Raw genomic sequence first — 8427 nt, forward strand, 5'->3', positions numbered from 1 at the left:
TGGCTTCTGGCTGGCTCCACCATTTTGCCCACCGCTGCCCTAACAGATAAAGCAAAATTTATCTTTACTTTTCTAATTTAAGGTATTTTATGAATAAATAATCTGATACAACAGAATTCTCTAGTTTGGCTACTGAAGATATATAATTCAGTGACTGTAAACTAAATGTAGAAAGATTCAAACTAAAAATAAAGTGCTACTTTTTGAATATCCATTGGAGCTCTTTATCAAGAGATACAGTAGATATTCCATCACCTTAAGTCTTTAAAACCAGATTTGATATCTTTCTGAATTGCATACTTTAATTTAGTAGTGATGCAGGAATTATTGGGCAATGTTCTATAGTTGTATGGTATTATGGTGAAATTAAGTGCTATAGCTATTTTCTGCCTTAAAATCCATAGGTAAATTCCTGGTTCCCATCAATACTGAAGAAAGGTTTGCCTTTCATTGGAGTCAAGATTTCACTATGTGAATCTAGTAATTTTTCCTAGATCATTTTTCTTAGGATAGAGATATCTGCTATGACCATCTCACCATGGAATTAAAAAAATGGCTGCTTTCCTATGCATCAGCTGCTCTGGGGTAACTGCCTCTGTGTTTACTCATACGCCTTGGTAAGAAGAAGCCAAACTACAGCACTTTACCCCTCTGCCACTAAGGGATAACATTTCACTTACAGAAAGGTAAAAGCATGCACATGGGCAGTTACAGGGGAGCAGCTGATACAAAAATCTGCTGCTCTTTTTAATGTGTAGTTAGTTGTTTGTAGATCCATATCCTGGCTTTCTAGTTCACTTCTTTTCCAATATGCTGTTTCTGCCTAATTCTCTATGGCTTTGTGCTTGGGGAAAATGAGTAAAACAATAGGAGTAAAACTACCAAAACAGAATCATGGGGCTGAAAGAGACCTCAGATCCAGCACTATTTTCACAACTTCTTTATACAGATGCAACTATATAGACAGTAGGGCTGTATGAAATTTCCCCAGGTGTTTCATTTCAAAGCTGTTTTGACGCATTTCAAGCTTGGAATAGTGAAATCAAAATGAAACAAAAGCCTTCGAAACAGCTTCAGAATGAAACAAGGGCACTCAAAATGTTTCAAAAGTTGCAAAATGATTCAAGTTTTGAAGCCGGGCCTACTTGGCTTCAGCGCCAGTCCCAGCTGGCAGCAGCAGCAGATGTCATCCAGCACAGATCATGGGGCTGTGCCCCCTGGGAGGATTCTAGCACAGCTCCCAGGCTTCCCAGGGGTGCAGGCCCCTGGGTCTGCATGCCAGACGACAGCATGCTGTTGCTGCTGGCTGGGGACAGCAGCAGCACCAATCTGCCCAGTGCTGAGCATGGGCTGTGATCAGCACTGGTCCCAGGCAGCAGCAGCAGCCCCCATCATCCAGCAAGCAGACTGAGGCTTGTACCCCCAGGAGGAGTCTGGCACAGCCCTCCAGCCCTCCTAGGGGTATCGGTGGACCCCTGATCTGCCTGCTGGATGACAGGAAGTTGCTGCTGCCAGAAAGTGACAGGAGGTTTGTAAACAACTTGAGGTTGCACCTGTATCTTTGAAACTTGGCAAGCTTCATGCCTTCAGAAGGGGCTAACACTCCTGCAAGTTTTATCTGAATCAGGCAAGAAATGACAACATTTTAGGCATTTTCATGATTCCCCATTATAGCCTATGAGCAAAACTTCAAAACAGCATTGAAACAGTGAAACAGTTTCAATAAAACAAAACAGAACAGTGCTTTCAAAACAAAATGAAACTTGAAATGAAACACTGTTCCGTTGAAATGTAACTCGAAGCAGAATGGTACTGTTTTGCAAAGCCCTAATAGACAAGATATAAGCAATGGAAAATCAAACCCTTTATGTTTTTTTTCTGTGCCAGGATTATTATCTGTCATTGTAAGTGATTTCATAGTAGGGCTCTCTCTTTTTGTGCCTCGTATTTGAGTAGTTCATCATCCTCTTTTAGCAGTGTTGCCTTACTTGTTATAAATTGTGATGATAGATGGTCGATAGCTTAGTGTAGCTCTGTGGCATTCTGGAAATGCATACCCACCCTCTTGCACTGTTGTTTTCTTCCTTTATCATTCAGTACCATATTAATGTATTAAATGCCCATAAAACTGTGTGGATAGGAGTGTTTAAATGTTTTATTGTACTACCTAAAAAGCTATTCCTTTATAAATGAGCAAAGGCATTGATTACATCTGCATATTCTTTGCCTATTTCCAAACGATTTAAAAATGTGTACAGACGGTTCTCTTGACAAACGTGTTAAAAAACTGCATTTAAAAAATCCCTTTTGCTATACTGGGTGGAAACGTCCTTCATTTCTCACAGAAGCATCAAATATTTAACAAGAATTAACACATTTCAAAGAACAGATTGTCATAAGAAATAGCTTTTTCCAAATAATTTAATGATTTCTACAGTTTCATTAACTATATTATGTAGGAGCAGGCATTATCATTATTGTAAAAGTGAACACATTTGGAATCTAGATGCCACTTCACTTCCTTTCTAGGCTACAATGGAGCTTAGCCAGGCTAGATTCAGTGAAACCCCAATTTAGGCACATATGGAGATTTGTAGTCACTTAATGGGGGGGGGGGAGGGAGGGAAGTATCTTTATCTCTTGGCACCATAAAAGAGCATGTTTTTTAGCTTTTGTTCTCATCAGATTAGGGGTTTAATATATGGTGTTCAATACTTTTTGGAGTGAAGTATAGTTAGTTCATAGGCTTTTTTGACTCAAGTGCTTTAACAGCCTTCGTATAGTTTGATCATTCTAAAAGCTATGCATTAGAACAACAATTTAAAGCAAACATTAAAAACACATAATTTTTTGTTCTTTTTTTTTTTTTATAACCGGTTCAGAGCACCTTGTACAGTATAAAAGCCTACCATTTATATCAGTGTGCTATAGATCAGGCATATTGACATGATCCTGCGCTGAACTCCATGGAAGTCCACTTTTGTTCCTCTGTGGAGCTGCACTGCATTTACTGGGGCCTTGCCTGAAAGGATGTCTGAGCCTGTGCAGAACTCACTTTAGGCTCTAGTCAGGCAGTTTAGACTCTTACAAAATATAGGTACACCAGAAAAAAAATTATCTAGTTGAAACAAATACTACTTGAATGAAAGCAGTGATATCAATATGATGAAAGGCTACTGCCATAAATCATTCAGCTCTAGTTGATTTTCTTGAAAGAGCCAGTACTTATTGATTAATTTATTAAGCAAATAATGTCCAACCAAAACTGATGCTCAGATTCTGCCAAAAATTGCAATGTAGTAGTGAATAGTTTTTGACCAACTCTTTCAATTAATCACATTGTTAATGGAAGTGGGAAACAGAAAAGGTAAAAAAAAATGCACATAGAATTTTTTTGTATTTTAAATAATGTGGACCTATACTTTAGGAGGGAACTTGTCTCCATTGGTACAATGGAACTTCTTCATTATTTCACCAGTCCCTAGACATGCCAAATGAAGCTCAAAGCTCCACCAGCAGGACAATATAAAAAGACAAAGTAAAAGCTAGTCTTTGCTCCAAAAGCTTACAGTCTAAACAGACAAGCCATATGAAAGTTTGAACAGAAATACAATAGAGTCAAGCTCTTATGGTCTTCAATCACGCATTCCCAGCAATATCCACTGAGCCATATTTTTCATCCTTTGATCTGCCTTTTTGCAGCTCTCTTGTACTTCTATAGGTACCAAGACAAAATAATCCTTTTGAAGGATAATGAATATGTGTAGTCCTTGCAAGGAGAGAGTGGCATAAAGTAGAGGATCTCCTTGAACCTTTTCTTTCAGGTTCCTTCCCACTCCCATCAAAGTCATCTAAAGACCAGACACAATCTGTATTTTTTTTTACAGAGGCTGCTTACTCCTTGCTGCTCAGCATTTCAGTGCTAGGTTATCCTTTGCCAAATGACATTTCTGAAGGGATTTAGAGATCAGTAACACTGGCAGGTGACTTTTTAGATCATTTAGAACTATTACTTTAAGACTTTTAACTCACCTTTGAATTTTTTGCAATATTACATAAAAGAGTGCCTCCATCTGTGCTAATTGATGTTTTGTCTAGAACTACCACAGCTTATACATTGGTTTATTTATGTTCAGCAGTGTCCTAAAGGGTATGCACTACTGAAGCTAAACTAGAGTTTTGACAAGGGAGCAAGCAAGAATCAAAAGAATGAGATTTGGAGTCAATTCATATTATTTGGGACTGTTGGGAATTTTTTTAGGGGGTGGGGGGAGGGGACATGGTAGGGGCAGTGGTTATCTTCCAGGAAGTTTATATGGGCATATTTTAATCAGAACATATGGTAATATTATTTATTTGCTTGTGCAGTACCCAAGACATTAGCAGCATTCTTGTCTTTTCAGCAGTTCCTTTTTATTTTTATAGGATGCTTTATGAGTGTGGTGTATAAGATAAAGTAAGTGGATGCTACTGGACAAATAATCTGGAATCACTGGGAGGACTAATAGGCCTTTTCCTGTTTCCAATAATTTATTTAAAATTTTCTGACCTGGACTACACTACAGATTTGCTGGTATAATTGTGTCATTTAAAAAGTGTTAAAAATAACCATCTGGCACCAAACCGACCTGGTTGTGCTGGCAGAAGTTTAACTGCACACACAGTTATACTGGTGAAATAGGTTTTTTGCTAGTATGATTTATTTTGTTCATGCAACTGGCATAAGCACTCTGTTGTTAGTAAAACCTGCATCTCCTTCTGGAGGATTTGTTGATACAGCTACACCAGTACATTTGTGTACTACATATCAGCAAACCTTCACTAATGTAGATAAGGCTTTTGCTTTAGTTTTCATACTATGCACATCACTAGCATTTTTGGTGCATAGTATAAACAGCAATAGCCTAACTCAATATTTGGCAATATTAGTTGCAGGGGACATGTTGCATTGATTCTGTAGGAAATAAACTTTTTCCTATTCCATCCAAAACACAAATATAGTTGTCTGACTTTTCCTTTTTTTTCCCAGTTGAGGTTATACTTCTGAAGGTGCATACAGCTGGCTGGGAATTTTTTATCAGTCTTCCCTTAGCCAGTGTTATCTCCTTGCTACCAACACACAACAATAACAGGACTCCGTACTCCAAATTTCAGTGGCGGCCCTCACACACTTGCCCAGCTCCTGATGGTCCAAAAGGCATGGATTTGTGGACAACATCCAGCTTGTGGACCATATGGTTGACATCCCTTATTTATCTCATCTATCATACAGTGGACCAGCATTGGGCAACAAGGGTGATCAGAGGTATGAAGGAGCTTCCATACGAGAAGAGACTAAATAGGCTAGGATTTTTAGCTTAGAAAAGTGACTTTTGAGGAGGCTTATAATAGAGCCCTATAAAATATTAAATGGTGCATTACAAGCAATATATAACTATTATTATTTATTCTTTACAATCTTTCAAAATACTAGAACTGGGGAAAACAACATGAAAATATTAGAAAGCAAGTTTATAACCAAAAAGAGAAAGGTGTCTCCCCCCTCTCCCCCCTCCAGTATACAGTTAACTTGTAGAACTCATTGCCACAAGATGTTTTGGAGGCTGGTGGTGTAATCCAGCTCAAAATGGGGTTTGACAAATTCTTGGAGGAAAGATCCATCAGTGGGTATTGAACATGGGAGGCAGGGTTTCAGCCTCAAACCCAGAACTTCTTAATTTTTTATACACTGGAAGCTGTAAAGGGAGAGGAGCAGGAGCTGGAAAATTCTGGGTATGCAAAGTTTACCGTCTTCCTCAGCATTCCTACTCTGCCACTGTGAGACAGGATATAGAGTTAGATGGACCCATGAACTGAAAAATGGCATATTTTGGTTCTTATGGCTCAAGAGTTGCCTTTTATCTTAGATTTGAAGTTGACAAAATCACCCATCTTTTATCAGTACAGGGTTTGTTATCTTTTCCCAGATCCTATCATCTCTTGTCTCAACTTATCTGTTTGTACTGAGTTTTGGGATTATTGATTAGACAAAACTTAACACTTGTATGTAAGTTGAAAGTTTTATTTTTTCAGAATCCAGGTATAATTCTGCATCTTATGAGGGTTAAAACTAGTTCTATAATTTGCAATTTACCCATTATGTCTAAGTAAGTGAAGGCAGGGTGTCAAATCATCACTCCCCATTCATTCCATAAGCCACAGCCAAGAAGCTGTAGTTTGAACAGCCAACCCTTATATAGTACAAAGTCAGCATATTTAATACTAAGCAACCTCCTATTACTGCTCAGACAAAAGGACTGTCTGCCCTTGGAATGAGAGTATCAGAACCAAAGAGTTTTGTAACATCATTACTTTCTGGATTCTATCGCAAAAAATAGGCCTGACAATCTGGCATTGAATGCTTAATAACCTATGAGCTCAGTAAAGAATTCAGTTGTAAACTGTGAAAAAGAACTCTGAAGCCTCCTATACAGGATGCACGCAATCTAAATAGTCCTGTGTGCCAGATGAGCGGTGTGGGGTTGGTCCATGGGCTGTATCCTGGAAACGGAGTTGGTCTGCAGGCCTGATTCAACATATGTTTAGCCCATGGGGTTGGTCCATGGGTGTGATCCGGCTTAGGCCTGCACGCAGGACCTAATTGGAGCCTGACCCTGCATGATGACATGGTATGATGTGTCCATATCATCTTGTCCATAGGGCATGCCATGGGTCCAGAATTTGGGGCTGGCGGAGTGATAACAGTATTCATTGCCACAGCTCCAGAGCTGCTGCAGTTAGTGCTGCCACTGCTCCCCTACAACCTAATTTCTGAGCTCATGGAAATCCCTGTGGGCCAGATGATATGGCTACACAAACTTGATCTGGCCCATGGGCCATAGATTGAGCATCACTGTTATAGACTCATAAAGCACTTCATCATTTCTGTCTGTAACTAAACAATCATGCATACCAAAATATTTGGGCACATTTTCCTAGCTACATGTTAAAAAGCCAAAGGTTTTCTATTTATTTTCTTTTTAACAGTATGTTTAAGTTTCAATTTCTTTTCTAACAGCAACTATGTTAGGTTACATTTGTCGACTCCATTACAGTGGTGACAGACTATAGCCAGAGCTCACTGACTTATGCATCTTTTGGATTTGCAAATTCACCTTAGAAGATATGATCAGCTGCAGTCACAGTCCTATGCATGTCTCTCTCTAGAGAAAGGTGGGGTGTAAGAAGAAAGAAACCTCAAACAGTTCAGAAAAGTTTTACTGAAATGTGGCTCATTTAAATGAATTTTTTGAACCATTTGAGGTTCACCTTGCACTGCTGACTGCCCCAAGGGGATTCATACTCGAGGTACTGCATTTTGACTTATTCCTGACACACTTGTACTTAGTGTTAATAACTGCTATTTAATCATATATTACATTTCAATTAAAATACAAATTACAATTTCTTCTCAGTTGCAATTTTTCTTATTTCAAAAATATGCCAGGCTGAAGCTTTTCACAAATATTTTGCTCCCTGGTTGTCTTGCATTTCTAACCCCGCTTGATCCCTTCTTGTTGCATTGTGCAACTCCTAATTTTAATAGCACACCCACCTACTCTCTGTTATTTTTTACTTCAACTTTGTATTTGATAATAATTATTACAATATTTGCTATGCTCTACATTTAGCTTCTTATGAAAAATGAGGGGAGGGGGAGGGTTTCACTGCAGGGAATATTTAGAACCTGGCTATATCTACACAAGAGAAGAACAATGCTGGCAATTTTTTTTTAAAATCAATGACTAGTCACTCAATGTAAAGACTGTATTCTAGAACTAGGTAAATTGTAATGAAATATTTTGATGTATATGTGCCTAAAGAGCAATGACCAGGAAACGGTATATTAAACTCCTTGAATCTATATTAATAGGACTCTGTCACAGGGTAATCTGACCCTTTAAAGGAGTTAATTCTTTGCTTCACCTGTTCCAGCTGCAGCCAGCTCCCCAAGCAGAAGGAATGAGTGCAAAGGACATTTGCTAGAAGAAACCTGTAACTTGGAACCAGTCCTGCTGAGAGATATAAGGGGAAACTTGTGCTTTCTCAAGTGAAAGGTACATAGAAATAGGATAGTTTATAATAAAGCTAGTTGTACCTGTAGCTAAAGCTTACTGAAAAGAAAGCTTCAGTATGGAGAAAGCTAAAAACTCTGTGCTGGGGTTGGAAGCCATTGTGATGTCTGGATGGAAGACCTGTGTATGTTTCTGAGCTTTATGTTTAAAAACCTGGACAAAAAGTGAGGTGAAGGTGGAAATACAATTTACTGGGTCAATAAATAGAAAGTGAATGGAAATAAATAGAAAACAAGTCAGTGACAGAGCTCTAAGTTGAACCAGACAAACCTTTCTACAGAGCTCTTTCTGAGCTAATTTAAGAAATACATCT

This window comes from Crocodylus porosus, unplaced genomic scaffold, assembly GCF_001723895.1.
Source record: "Crocodylus porosus isolate Cpor-Errol unplaced genomic scaffold, CroPor_comp1, whole genome shotgun sequence".
Lineage (NCBI taxonomy): Eukaryota > Metazoa > Chordata > Crocodylia > Crocodylidae > Crocodylus > Crocodylus porosus.